The sequence below is a fragment of the Eumetopias jubatus genome, unplaced genomic scaffold (assembly GCF_037043125.1).
Source record: "Eumetopias jubatus isolate StellerSeaLion01/CBP00866 unplaced genomic scaffold, mEumJub1_p1.0 scaffold_13, whole genome shotgun sequence".
Lineage (NCBI taxonomy): Eukaryota > Metazoa > Chordata > Mammalia > Carnivora > Otariidae > Eumetopias > Eumetopias jubatus.
The window spans coordinates 64698944-64714039 of record NW_028274819.1 but is presented as its reverse complement, the minus strand read 5'-3'; the positions used below and the strand labels follow the sequence as shown (position 1 = coordinate 64714039).

Genomic DNA, 15096 nt, shown 5'->3' with positions numbered 1-15096 from the left:
ATCGTTGTTGTTGAATAAGCTTGGCAAATGAATGTGTAGTTTGGAATATGCACTTGCTGTCAGAAGTGTGTGTCAGTGTTTGGGCTCCTGACAAATTCCACAGTTCCCTTTAATGAGCAAAATAGCTTAAAAGATGAAACAAAACCCGACAAATCAATTATTCACCTTGGTCCTTGGAAGGCTGCTTTCTTTGGTTGCTAAAGTTTCTCAGGTTTCATTCTGTCAGTTTCATTTGTTGGAGGAGCTTTGAAAAGAACAAGTCTCTTTGTCACGAAATTGTTTTTCTTAGCTGCCAAAAGGAGGTATGTACAGGGTGGTTTGTCCATCCCCACCCCCAGCTTACTCTCCCCAGCAATCGGTAAATCTTAAAACAGCCCGTTTGCCTGGTAACCAGCTCCAACAGAGCTGAACCTGTGCAAGGCAAGATTCAAATTGCAATCTTTTGTGTGAACAGAACTGAGGGGCTGTGAATAATTGTCATTGTGGAGATGATTGTGAAACTCGGTATGGTGGTAGTCCCTGCATTTTGCCGGGATGGGATCAGAATCCGGAGGAGATTTGCATTTGGCATGCCTGTTGATGATGTGGAAAGGGAGTGAAAGAAAAGCCTGGTTCGTATGGAAAGAGCTGTACAACACACCCGTAGGACAAACAAATGCACACGGCATGACTGTTGAATTTGCGTAACTTGTAATTGTTTTCTCTAGTTTCCTATTGCCATTAAGAATTACCTGAAGCTGCGTTTTGATCCTCAGCTGGGTTTGCTTCAGGTCCTCGTTCTGGGTCCTGGCGAGAGGCAGGGTGAGTGCTAACTCCTGGTCAGCAAACCATAGGAAGTCATTTCCTCCTTCTCCGAAGGAAAGAAGCAAAAGCTGTACCTTCCCGGACTCCTTTCTGCTGTGTTCCTTTGCCTCTGTCCAAATCTCATGGAAACCAACAGCTTGACGTACTTTTTTTTTTTTTTTTTTGCAGTAGCAGATTTAACTGTGGTGTCATATGGCATATTATATATGGAGAGGAATAGCAAGACATTTTTCTGAATGTTTAAGTGCATCTGGCTTGTTGACATTTGCTTTATTTCACCAGCAAGGAGCTACTGTCTTCTGAACCCATACATGTTTGTCTGTCCGAAGTGTTTACCTTACGCATAATTGCACTTTCTCTTTACATGTAGAATCTGTAGATCTGACAAGAACATCCTCTTTATCCTCAAGGAAACAACTTGTTTTAGCATTTCTTTGAAAAGAATGGATGCATTAATTTTCCCCAGGGGCTTAGCTAGCTCTTTGATTTTCCTGATAAAAATTTTGGTCATCAGTACCACTATGCTTCCGATAAAGTTATTTTGCCTTTCCTAGTATACTTTCCGATTGCGCCAAAACTTGGCAGATTTGGAATGTGGAATATATCTTTTTGCAGAAACACATTTTTCAGGCATATTTCTTTTGTCCCTAAATAGCTTTTCCATATACTTTCCATTTCTCTGAAGAAGTTCTGTTTAAAAGACTAGAGGAGTGATGTATTGTGGTTGGCACTTAGGGGTGTGTAACCTGAGACTTGGTTTCTAATCTACAAACGGCTGCCCCACATGGGGTCTGTAATATGTCTTTTCGTCTTATGTTCAGCTCAGAGCCTCTGGGCTCCAGCACTAATGATTAAGGTAGCAAATTCAGCAAATCATTGCAGGTATAAACAAACATGGGCATCTGATAGTCTGACCAGCCTGTGAGGCTTTGTAGAGCTTGGGACACACAGCTGAAGGTTCCTGAAAATGTTAATATATTTTAATGCCAAGAACAATATAGTTGTAAAGTACTTTTGCGATGTATTGTACACTGGATTTTACTGTGCCACATTTTTTTTAAATCGCATGCCAGAGCCCATGGTTTATTTTGTGGCAGTATCTGGGTTTTGATCCAACGTGGTTTCATCGAGAAATAAACCAACGTACCAATCTCAGTAAACTGAGTTTCTTCTTATTTGGTGATGGTTTTTTTCATCTTCTCCACCCACCAAGAATAAGATCTATTTATAGGAACAAAAGAAAATTTAGCTTGAGTTATTCTCAATTAAATTTGCAGCAAGACAAACATGAACTGTGACAGGAACCTTCTGAGAGAGCACATACACACAAAAACACGTCTCTCAACAAAGGATTAAAAGCCAAAGAGGCATTAACATTTTGCCTACGTGACATATATCATTTTCTTTGAGAGAGATTGGGAAGGGTGAAAGGGGGAGAGGTTTAAAGGAGCTGTTCAGAGCCTGGTTTCAGCCATGTGGGAGTGAAAAGGGCAGGGGCTTTGTGTGGCGGTGGTCCGCGCCTCATTCTCCTTATCTGTCAAATGGGGGAGGGGAGACTTAGGAAGATTACTCAGAGAGATGTTGTATGTAAAGCACGTGGTACACTGTGTGGCACAAAGGGGACCCAGTAAAAGGTAGTCGTTCTTGTTATGAGTCAAATTTCACAAAATATGTTAACAAAGTCTGATGTTGGTTTTGAAAGAACTGTACACAGTAAATAGGAAGGTTATAAAAAATTTTTCTTGTTAGATATAGTTCTTATAGCTAGATAATCTGTTTTTGTTTTGGAAACCTAGTAAAGATGGTATTATTACCTTTCAGTGTACTTTTAACTGATTCTCAGAATGGCATCCAAAGTCCTTACATTATTCAAAGAACAAACTTGGTTTCATTTGGGGAGCATGGAAGCAAACTGATGCCAAATAATATGATAGCCTTCTAAGATTTTTGCTCAGCAATGATTAGGTCATAACTCTGGCCCCGACACTGCATTAAAGTACCTTATTATTATAATAAATATCATTGATTAAGTCCCATGCAGAGTACTCAATGTATTACCTTTATTTTCTCACTTAATCCTCATCATTATCCTACCAAGTAGGTTCTCTTTTGCTTCCCATGACCAAATGAGGAAATGAGACTAGAGAAAATTTCATTTAAATACTACTAATTTAAATTGGGGCATGGCAGCATCAGAATTTGGACTCACACCTGTCCGACTGGAATCTACACTGCAACCACAATACACTGGAATTATCTAATAGGATTTGCCCAGCTCTACATGGTTCCATTTTGGAAATTTGGCCTTATATCTGCTTTGATTCTTCTCCCCACATATTTAACCTCTATCAGTTTAGAGGGTGTAAAAAAATAATATTGAAGATTTCCTTTTCTTTTGCTCTCATTTTTGGTCTATGCCCATCAAGATCACATTTTCCTGAGCTGTCTTTGTAATTCTCACCAAAATATAAAACTTAGTATAAAAAGATATAAAAATTTAAAAGGCCATAAATCTACCAAACTCAAGATACTGTCTAAAAGTTACCCTGAATCACTACTGTCCTTTGACCTGGGCAACCTTCCTCTGCACCTCTGGTTTTAGAGGAGTCTGTTTGCCAAGATGTGGGCTTATTTGGATCTTTGTCTCTAGACCATATTCTGGATAAATAGAACCCCAAAATTTCTTCCCCAAACAACCCTGAGTCCACTTCCAGGAATTAGATGCTGTGCCCACCCCTGGGTGTGAAGGAAAACCAACAGGCTGCTGTTTGCCTGGGAGTGGGGGAGGTGGCTAGGGAATGGGAATTTGTTGATCAGAGCTTGGACTCATGAGTTGGGATGTTCACATAGGGACATGAAAATCGTTTTGTGGTGTAAGAAGAAACAGTGGCAAAGAAGAGGGGCTGGCCCAGGTGTGGGGGCCTGTACTTGTGTTCTTGCTCTGGACCCCAAAAGTATTAGGGACAGTCCTACCCTGTGCTGAAGAATATTTGCTTATATTTCAGAACAGTGAAGCTAAAATTCCAGTGGGTTGGTTTTGTGGGACTTTTGTTTTTGCTTTTTTGACCTTTTTTCCCATTAAGCCAACCGAAATCACTTGAACAGGGAAGTGGCCAAAGCTATGAAGATCTCAGACTAAAAGCTTTTTAAGTTCCATTTTGGAACTGACAGCAACATGATCCATCGAGGCTAGACATTGGCTTTTCTTCCAGTTCAGAGGCATAGACTGACTTTGGAAGGTGACTGTAGGGTCAGCTGGATTAAAACTCTCTGCCATTTATCTTTTATGCCATTTGAAAATATAGTTGCTCAGAGAGAGCAACCTGTTAATTTCAGGTGCCCTTTTCTTATCTTTAGTTTTAAACTGTGGTTGTAACCCTTTGTGCTGTGGACTAATGGAAGGCTGCCTGGTGTGTCCACGTAGCACCCGGCCTTACAGGCTGTTCTGAAAAGCAGCAGTGGCATCGAATGGCTTTATGTGGCCTTCAGTCATTATCATGGCCCCTTCTTCTGTCCAGACCTCATGTTCCCAATGGCTCCTTTTCATCTTCTGTTGTATTGGATACAAAGACCCACCTAAGAAGAACTAACAGCCAGGAGTTCCAGGCAGCAAAAATCTCTGTAATTATTAAGAATCTTGAGGATTTAGGGTTGTTGTTTTTTTTTTTTTTCTTTTTAATGCAGTGGAAACTATTATGCAATGAAGAGTGATTTTTGTTTTTGTTTTTGTTACTCTTCCTAAAGTAGTTTCTAGATGGAAAGGCAGAATACATCTTGGGAAGTATTCCTTACTACCAAATCTTACAACCTTGCTTTCCTTAGCTATAAAGCAAGTATAATAATTCCTGTCTCGAGGCTGATGGGAAGATGTAATTGAGATAACTCATATCCCAATAAACAGCTATTCCCTCATCCATGTGGAAACATCTGGCACAGCAAATATTTTGCATATAGTGTGACTACAGTAAATGTTTACTCAATCTGAAAATACAGCAGTTAGGGGCGCCTGGGTGACTCAGTCAGTTGAGCATCCAGCTCTTGATTTCAGCTCAGGTCATAATCTCAGGGTCTTGAGATCAAGCCCCATGATTGCCCCTTCACTCAGTGTAGAGGCTGCTTGTGCCTCTCCCTCTGCCCTTCCCCTTGCTCTCTCTTTCCTTTTCTCTCTCTCAAATAAATAAATAAAATCTTAAAAAAAAAGACAAGAAAGAAAAGAAAATACAGCAGTTAAACTGACAACTCTGTGACAACCAAGGTTTATGCCACATTTATTTTGCCTAGCAGAGATGGTAGTAGGAATGGTCCAGGGAGACAAACAAAAACAGGACAAAACAAAATTTGTCATTTAGCCTCTACATTGACAACTCCTGGTAGTGTCCATGTTGGAGGGTGATAATCCCATTGATTTTTACTTTTTTGTGCTTTATGTATCTTTTGAATGAGCATGCATTATTTATACGATTAGGAGGAAAAGGGAGAAAAAATATTTTTAGGGAATTGAATTAAAGTGGGAAAATGTTATGGATAGATTGTGGAAGATATCTAACTCTATGGGAAAGTCAAGTCAAATATAAAAAAAATATTCAAAGTATTTGGGAAAGAGATGTTTTCTGGTCTGAATAATCCAGATTAGCTTACTTTATTTACTTGGTTTTTTTTTGTCTTGTATTAATCATTTATTAAGCATAGACGAGTGCCAGGTGTTCTGCTAGGTGCTAAAATTACAAAGATGAAAAATTAGAATCTTTGAACTCAAGGAGTTTATAATCCAAGGGAAATGAACACATGAGCCCACAATTTGAACACAGTGCGATTCTCACTGCCAACACAGGAGCAGGTAAGGTTGCTCCCTAGTACAGGAACCATGACTCAAACTGACTTGTTCAATAAAGGGAATGGATTGGTAATTGTAACCTCAAAATACAGCAGTAAATCCAACTTTAAGAAGTCTGATCCTGTGGCTCACAAGGTTGTCAAGAAACCCATTTCTTTTGGTTTTGTCATGCTGCCTCTTTTGGTATTGGCTACACCCTAAGACTAAATGCCCTCGTAATCCCAGGACAGTTGTCAATGGCTCCTGGGAAACTTGTTTTCTTAGTCCTTTCTAGCCAGAGAGAGATCCTGAGAGTGGTTCATAAAATTCAGTTTGAATGGACTGGCTTACCCATGAACATAAAACCAAGTCGCTGGCTGCATTCTGAAAGACCACCTCTCCATGACCTTATGAGTTCCTAAACAAAATCTGGCACCTGTCGCTATTAGGAGGGGATGGTAGTGGTGATGGACACTAGCCCAGCATCCAACAGTCATCTTCAACTTGTGATATGTACAATGCATCATGTACAAACGTTCACTAGAATTAATATGTAGCATAATGGAAAGAAGGCCACGCATATGATGGTGCATCTCCTTAGATTAGCTTCCATGTTGAGTAGGGGTTTGCCAAGTGATAAGAAACAGGGAAAGCCTTCAAGGTAGAGAACAAAGCTCTCTACAGTAACAACTAACCAGGTAATTTTTCAACTCTCTGCTTATTTTTATATTGGCACTATTGCCAATATATTGCAAAATTTACCAGCCAGAAGCCATCTGTCTAGTGGTATAATTAACAGAAAACCTAACGTATCAGTTTCACCAAAACCTGCTGTTGGATGATGGCAGTTGAGTTTTAAGCTAAACTACAGTCAATTGTTCTTATTTTTTACAGTGTGACTACAGATTTGGTCAATTCAGTGTGAGCCTTAAAATTTATGTCCCCTAGATCAAAATTACAGTACTTTAGAGCTAGACTATACCATTGTCATCTTTTTTCCTCCCTTTTTGCTTCTTATGAAACCTGTTCAAGAAGGCTAATGATTCACCCAGTGCCTCAAATTTATTTGGATTTTGATATCATGAAGTTTGTGGTGCTAAAAAACGGGTGCTTTTGACAAAGATGTGTTTGCCAGTTGTATATACTTCACATTGAGAATGAGATAGACTAGAAGAAAATATTTGTTAGTCAAATGTCCATGCTTTATGGCAAAATTAGTCTTCGGTAACTGTGTGATTCACAGTTTATACAATTTATCAATCCTTCAGTTCTTCAGCGTTGGGCAATACTCACCATTTACTTGAGGAAGTAAAATGTTTCCTGAATAAGATTGTAGTGGTTGGGCTTGGTAACAGTTTCCACTAAAACTCCTGGATCCAAATTCAATTAGCTGTGTTTGGATTGTTTTCTAGCTTTGCAACATAGAAGAGGAAGTGACAGGATTTAATTACTTTCTATAGGAAGTATACTCATACTGTTGATGATTTTTCTGGCATCCAGATGTAATCATAAAACTTTTTTTTTTTTTTTAACTCATGAAGCTTGTCTCAATACCCTCAACTTGCCTACCTAACGAGCTTGCACCTAAATATTCATTGGTCTAGCCTCTTTCCGAAGAACACTCAGTAATGACAAGACACAGAATCAAAGTATATTTCCTCTGGCCATTTGCTTCTGGTATAATAAATCTGTTCAGAAAACTTGCAGCCAGTCATGGGCAAGTGGTCCCAATCCAGCTGTGTCAGTGAGGAACCTAAGACATACTCAGAAAACATATGTAAGTTAGAGAAGATTACAGTAGCCACACAGGAAATGCTCACAGGGCTCTGGTTTCTTCTCTTCAGATTAGACAGCTTTTCAATACAGAGAAAGAAGCAACTAAAAGTAGTGGAAGGATGATGGATAATGTTGATTTAAAAACACATATGTCACCCAGGTATTAAAAGATGTCATTATCCCATGACACAACTTCACTTCCCCATAGCACAAACCAGATAAACTCTTTTGTTTTATTTTGAGATTTCATTGTACCAGTAGAGAAATGGCAAGAGAAACTGTTTTTTGGTTGAATTTTTTAGCTCATCTGTAAGTGTTTTGAGTTTCTGACATATAGGGGTTGCTAAAGAGATATGAGAGAGCAGAACTGATATTCAGGCTGCAGACGGTATTCCTGGTTCTTAAACCACTGAAATACTTCTATTCTTGTTGGTAAATAGCTTCTACTCAGGGCTGTGTGAGCACCTCCATCCCAACTGCTTTAGACCTTCCCCATTCCAGTCCCCTTCACAGGGCTTTCACACATCTCCCCGATGGAACAACTAAGGAGCTCATCAATGAACTGAAGATTCAGTAAGGAGTTAATGCCTGGCACAGTTAGTCGTTAAATATTTTGACATCACTGTTGTATGAGACCCATCTTATTTTTTAAGAACTTCTGGCTACAGTTGAGAATAACATTCAGACACAGAAAGAACATATAATTTAGTGCTAAGATGTTTAAGACAGCCCTGTGTAGTTTTTTTGTTTGTATGTTTGTTTGTTTTTAGAGTGATAAAGGAGATATTATTTGAGACGGGAAAAAAATGGTCAGGGATTTGGATAGGGTGGGAAGGATACAAGCAAAATGTACATTTTATTTATTTATTTAACCAATAATAACTAAATTCCCCATTTGTTTGCTACCACATTATCTTGTTTACCTCTCATGATAGCACTATGGAAAGAGAGGAGAAAATAAGGCTTGAATCACATAGCTAGAAAGTGTTGGAAAGCCCATCCATTCTTGCCCATTATACCCAAGACTTGGTATTAGGTGCTAACATGATAAATATGAAGATATATTTTTTTACTTGTAAGGGCCAGAAACAAACCTAAGGAAATATTGACAGCCCTTCAGTGAATGAAAGAATGTTCCTGGGTGTTCCACAATCAAGAGCATCATTTTAAAATATGACTGGGTAATACATTTTTATACTGCTGGCTTCAGTTGCTCCAATAGCAATATAAAAAGTAGAAATGTGAGCCATAGGGAACTAGCTAAACTCATTATAATTTGATTATCTAATCTTTCAATATTAGTCTTCTTATAATCTTTCCATAGTATGGGAACATTAGAAAAAGTGACAAAGCACGCAGCCTAAACATTTAGTCTACTGACAAAGTTTTGCTTTCCATCTTTAAATGAAAACTGAAAGAATAAGACTCTTTGTTAATGATTTTATAGCAAATCTTTTTCTAATTCTGCTTTCCAATTTATGCCTTATACAAAAATGAGCATGTACTTGCTGCAACTTAATTATTTAGGAAAATGTACATTTATGGGCCAGAATTTGGCATCACCTCCTTTCTTCCAAAAATATCTCACAGTGAGTTTCTTGAGGGCAGGGATTTGATTCCATTTATCCTTGTGTGCCCAGCAACTGGCATGGTTAACTGATAGATACCAGGTAATACATTCTTCAAGGGAGGATGAAGACAATGTGAGATTGAGAAGTTGGGGAATAATTTCTATAGCTGAGCCTTGAAGATGATGCAGGAATTTACTACATATGCAGACAAGGGCATTGTGCGGAGATAGTACATACTAAGCATTGTTTCCAAAATAAGAATGGTCAGGGCGCCTGGGTGGCTCAGATGGTTAAGCGTCTGCCTTCGGCTCAGGTCATGATCCCAGGGTCCTGGGATCGAGTCCCACATCAGGCTCCCTGCTCCTTGGGAGCCTGCTTCTCCCTCTGCCTCTCTCTCTCTCTCTCTGTCTCTCATGAATAAATAAAATCTTTAAAAAAAAAAAATAAGAATGGTCACAAAATTTATGTTTAAGGAAAGCAAGGAAGGCCTCAATGTTTTTGCAGTGTTTTTTGCTCCTGGCAACCTGTTTATCTGGAGTTCCTTTCCTACTCCCTTCTTCGTCTTATCCCGGACTCTTCTTTTAAAATTCAGACTTCTTTGGGGCACCCGGGTGATGCAGTCAGTTAAGCATCCAGCTCTTGGTTTCGGCTCAGGTCATGATCTCAAGGTCCTGGGATCAAGCCCTGCATCGAGCCCTGCATCAGGCTCCATGCTCAGCATGGAGTCTGCTTGAGATTATCTCTCCCTCTCCCTCTGCTGCCTCCTGCTCATGCTCTTTCCCTCTCTCTCTCTCTCTCTCTTTCTCTCGCAAATAAATAAATAATTAAAAAAAATAAAATAAAATTCAGACTTCTTCAACAAATAAGAAAGAAAAAAGGGACAGGGAGCCACTTAAAGGACAGACACATCAACTAATTGTAATCAGTATGAACCTTATTAGATCCATATGCAAACAAACTGTAAAAAAATTCATGACATTCATGAGACAGAGATTTGAATACCACCTGGATATTTGATAAGTTGTTGGTGATATTTTAGAGGTGATAATGGTACTGTGGTGTTTTTCAAAATAGGTCCTTATCTTTTAGAGATACACACTGACATATTCACAGATGAAATTATTTTTATCAGAATAATAAAGGAGAGAGAAAATGAGTAGGGATACAAATAAAACAAATCAATAAGTAAATAAACATTATTCGTGGGTTTTTTTTTCCATTGTTCTAGATGTTTCTCTTCCTGCCCTGCCCACCAGTGGGGGGTTTTGTTTTCTTGCTATATCCCAAATGCTCTAGGCATGTTTTATAACTATGTATGTGGGTTGCCATCACCAGAAGGAGCTCATTAGTAAGGACTTAGATTTTTCTTTGTCCTCCCATCGACTGGCTCATAGGAGGGGCTCAATAATGTTGAATAGAAAGTTCAAAAAATAAATGAGTGGATACAGATCTCCAAGGTCTATATCAGGATGTGTGATTCAGGCTCCTCTTCATTTCTCTTATTTCCATCTGATTCTTAAAAAACAAACCTCAATTCATGTCCTATACAAAATAGTATTTTCTCATAACTGAAAGCCAGGAGTGCAACAGCCTAATTGAAACTAGATAATTCACACATTTGCGTTTAATATTCATGAAATGCCATGTTGTGAGGCCATGTTCTTAATTAGTTTAAGATAGCATTGTTCCAAACCTATTTAGTTGTTATAGAGATAAGGAAAATATAAAGAAAAACACTTTCCTTCTATTTAAAATTTTTTAATTAAATTATGGTTATCTGAAACTTTTTTGCATATAAATTTAGAAAACTCTGAGGAGATTTCCATCACCTTCCTTGTTAAAGTCTTGTGAGCACTCTTTCGGTCCCTTGCAGGTGCTTACTTTGTTCTAGTGGAAATGGTGCCTCTGAAAAGTATGGAATGGAAAGACTGGAAGGGGCTTTGCCAGGGATTTAGTCAGTGCTCCTGCCCTTGATCCAAACTATGCTGAAGCAGCCAAGATAAACAAAAGTCATCCCCATTTCTATTGTTTTAAGCAGTTTTTAAGCAAATCACTCATTGGTAGTATACTATTATTGGAAATATTTATTTCTGTTGCCAAATTTTTTCTCAAATAAATTTTTGGATATATATATATGTATATATATATTAACAATAGAAAGCAATCCATCTGTCCCTCAGAATTCTTAGATAGTTACCCACCCAGAAGCAATCCAATGAGATGAATTTGTAACGATGTGCATGATATCCCCTAGAGAAACCTGTTTCACAGACCAGATGGGATTTTCTATTTTTTTAATAAAATTTCTCCATCTATGACAACACAAACTTAGAATTTCATGAATATGCGCATGAGAGAGAGCCCAAAGGGATTTGTTCCTTCTGTGGTATACCTATAGTTTCTGATACAAAAAAATTACAAATAAGGAATATGTATACCCAGACCTATTACGGTGTCCAATAATAAGTACTGAATATCCATATACTGAATATCCATATACAGTTATTTTTCTTTTTGTATGTCCAAAATCTGGCACAGGGCCTGAAAACAAAGCAAGAGCTCAGTAAATGTTGATCTTTCCTCCTACTTTTATCTTCTCCCAGGGGCTTTATCACCCACCACCACAAACATCCACTTCATTTGTGATGCATAAAGCAAGCCCAGGCACGATAAAAACATAGTAATGGAAGAAATAACTGTAACTAGCAGGACTTTGGGGCAATGTAGAGGTTAACTGGACATCTGCTTCCCTCTAATCTTCACTGGAACTCATTGGATGTTAAATACCTGACTTTAGCAGGATAAGCTGGTTGGGTTAGGTAGATGGGATACTGTACCCACCAAAATGTACATCATTACTCTAAAGATTGAGAACCAAAAGAATTTAAAGCACAGCTGTAAGATTTGGGGTCTTTTGTTTTTGTTTTTATCATCTAGATAGAGTTCTTTCCACCATCTGGGTCAAGGCTTGGTTTTGAACTGTTTTTCTCTTGTAAAGCCATAACCTCTTCCACTGGCTTGCCCTAATGAAAAAAACCATAATTGCAAGTATTTGTTCTTTCATTCATGTACTCAGTTATTCATAAAATATTTATTTAGTGCTTACTTTGTTTAGCACTATTCTGGTACTAGAAAATGTCTAAAAGCTTTTTGCTTTGTTTGGTATTAATTTTTTGTTTGTTTCTTTATTTTCAAGTTTGGAACAGTTATCTGTCTTTCCATTTCAGGACATAAATACACTTGTGGGGCCTTTGCAATGGAGTTAAAAGAAACAAAGGGCCAACACTAAAAGATTTAAACTTAAAACATAACATAAGCCATTATGTTAAAAGGTACAAACTGTACTCTGGTTTTAATTAAGCAGGTCTAAGTTAGAAGGGCCAGGGGATCATTCTATTTATAAATGGGTTGTATTCTTCTGTGGGCCTTAATTGCAGGTTGCTCATTTATGATAGATGCATACATTTGGCATAGGAATGTACATGTACTTAGAGATACATATACATATATGCACAAAGAATACTCTTTCCCAGGGGGACAGAGGTCTAGATAGAATGTTTCTTTATAGATTTCTCAGCTGAAGTATGCTCTACACTGATTTGCTTTTATACGTGGTCTTCTGAATTGGGAAATTATCCTGGAGGCAAGAATATTATTTTATAGTAAATTAACAGGAACGAGTAATTTGAGTGAGTTTGTACAAGAGGCGGGGGTGTGCAAGAGGTAGGGCCATATCTGTTTTGTCTACCACTCCCAGGACCTAACACCCTCCTGGCTCAAGTTAAGCATTCAGTGAATAAGCAGATTAATTAATGCGAGCTCGGGATTGGGAAAATATTCTAATAGAGCACTTTGATGGGCCAGGAAATTCTTTGTCTAGAAAGTGAAGAAGAATCATTGCTTCCTGATAGTTCAATTAAACTCAGCAAACAGGTATTGTCTTCTAAGTTCTTTCAGGGACTGGAAGATGTAGTGCTGAGTGAGACAGGTCCCTGAGCTTTAGAAGCTCGCAGTCTAGCAGAAAGATAAATACATGTACAATTTTACTGCTATTTTGTTATCATTTAAATTATAATATCAGGGTATGAATACAATTATATTAGTGTTAACAAAATACAGAGGCCACCCAGGGAAAGTAACAATTATCTCTACTTAGAGGAGTGAGGGAAAGCTTCTCTGAAAGGAATGTCTCCACAGTGTTTTAAAGAAGTGAAGGACCAAGGATATCCCAGGTGGAATGAGTAGCCTCTACAAAGGCCAGAGACATGAAATAGCAAGGTGTGTTCTGGGCTCTGTATAGGTTGTTTTTTGTTTGTTTCTTTGTTTTTTGTTTTTATTACCAGCCTATAAAATGTGTTATCAGTGCAGAGAAAAGTGATAGGTGAGGATGGAGAGAAAGGGTTGAAAATGGATTTTCTATCCCTGCATTTTTACACCCTGACAGTTAGATGCTGCTATGCATGCAAGAGTCCTTTCACTCTACCTTCTTTCTACGAAAATCCTACCCTGCTTCAGTGCCCACCACATCTGTACTGCCAGATGTAGCCAGTGCTCTCCATTTAAATCCCTTCTTCTTGCATGGATTTCAGCTTGAGTTCTATCTTTGTGTTTTGTCACGTCATCTCCCGGGGGATTATAAAGTGAGTGGGAGGCAGAGACTGTGCTTACCCCCTCTCGATTTCTGCCCCTGCCTAGTCCTGGACCCTGGACCACCTAGAAGGAAATTAGCTACTTCTGGAGAGAGCATCACTAATTTCCCCAGCATAGACCCTAAAATTTTTGCATAAATTAATTGCGTTTCTAGACCAACTGCCATGCTGTCAACTCGAATTTTCTGGTAATAAATATTTGTGAAGACCACTTGGAAGTGCCCATTTTTAAGATTATGTGCTGGAGACTAGGAAACTAAAATTCATCCAAACCTCAGGATTGACAAAAATGAAAACACAAATTGTGTTTACAAGTGAATTAGAGAATGTATTAGCCTCACAGCAGCCCCATGTCTACCATCCTCCAGCAATGTACATCAATCTGAATGTCATGTCCTTAGACAGCTTTAGCTCTAATAAGTGTAGGTAGAACAGAGTTTGCCTATCACTTTAAATGGCAATAATTCCACTTCAAAGGGCAAATGAATGAAAATGCACTTGAAAACTCATCGAATGCACTGAGAAAAGGTTATCTGTTCTTTAATGTAGACAAAAGACAAAAGCTTATTTTAAGAAATTCTTTCTTGAAATTTCCTTTATTCATGTTTTTCTATATTTCATTCTCTTGATTTGTGCCTATAAATGCATGCAGCTTTAATTATCAAAAGGTAGATGTGCCTAAGGAAATACAAAACGGTGCCCACACGTTCCAGGTTGCCCAGGCCAGTTCCAGTGTATGTCTGGATTTGGAAGAAGATTATTGACCATAGGCAGACAAGGCCAGAATGAGATTATTGTATTGTTTAAGATCTGGTTGGAGAGGAAATGAAAGATACTTCATTCCTCGTTTATCTTGTATAGAAGGCCGAAGCCCTGGCTTTGAATTGTGTCCATCCCACTTGCCAACAGTGTGACTTTTGGAAAATCATAATTCTCTCTTGGGTATCAGTTCTTCTCAGCCCATGGTGGAGTGGGGTGCTCAGCACTGGGATCACTTTATTACAGAGTTATATTTAAGTTGTTTCTAGAGGTAATCACTTGGGGAACAAAAGTCTGGAAACTCTCAGATAAAGATTAGTTGAAGAAAGCATGGATGCTCAGGTTCATGAATAAGAACAGCAAATACCATGACAACGTTATTCAAATACAAGAGAGCCTCTTGAGATGAGAGATTATAAACTTATTGTATATAACTGCAGGGGGCAGAAGTAGGTCTCATAGAGGGACAGTTAAAAGAAATTTCACTTTTTGATAATGAGGATCTGTCTAGCAATGGCTAGGCTGATCTAAAAAACAGTGCTACTGAAAGCATGAAGCAGAGAGCTGGCATACATGTTTATAAAAATCACATGGAAGGTAGTGGGTCAAGCTGGGCAGGAGCCTGAGAAAAATCCCAGTGGAATGTGATAGTGTTTGACTTTCTCCCAACACCCATGGACCCTTGTGTATGTCACCTTCTTGTTCAGTCCTAAAACCTATAGAG

At 38.5% G+C, this 15096-nt stretch overlaps 1 protein-coding gene across 9 annotated transcripts in view; it reads left to right on the top strand.

Moving 5' to 3' along the window:
* Positions 1–15096, top strand: part of DLG2 (discs large MAGUK scaffold protein 2) — a 1243318-nt gene that overhangs the window by 1042072 nt on the left and 186150 nt on the right. The window lies entirely within an intron of this gene.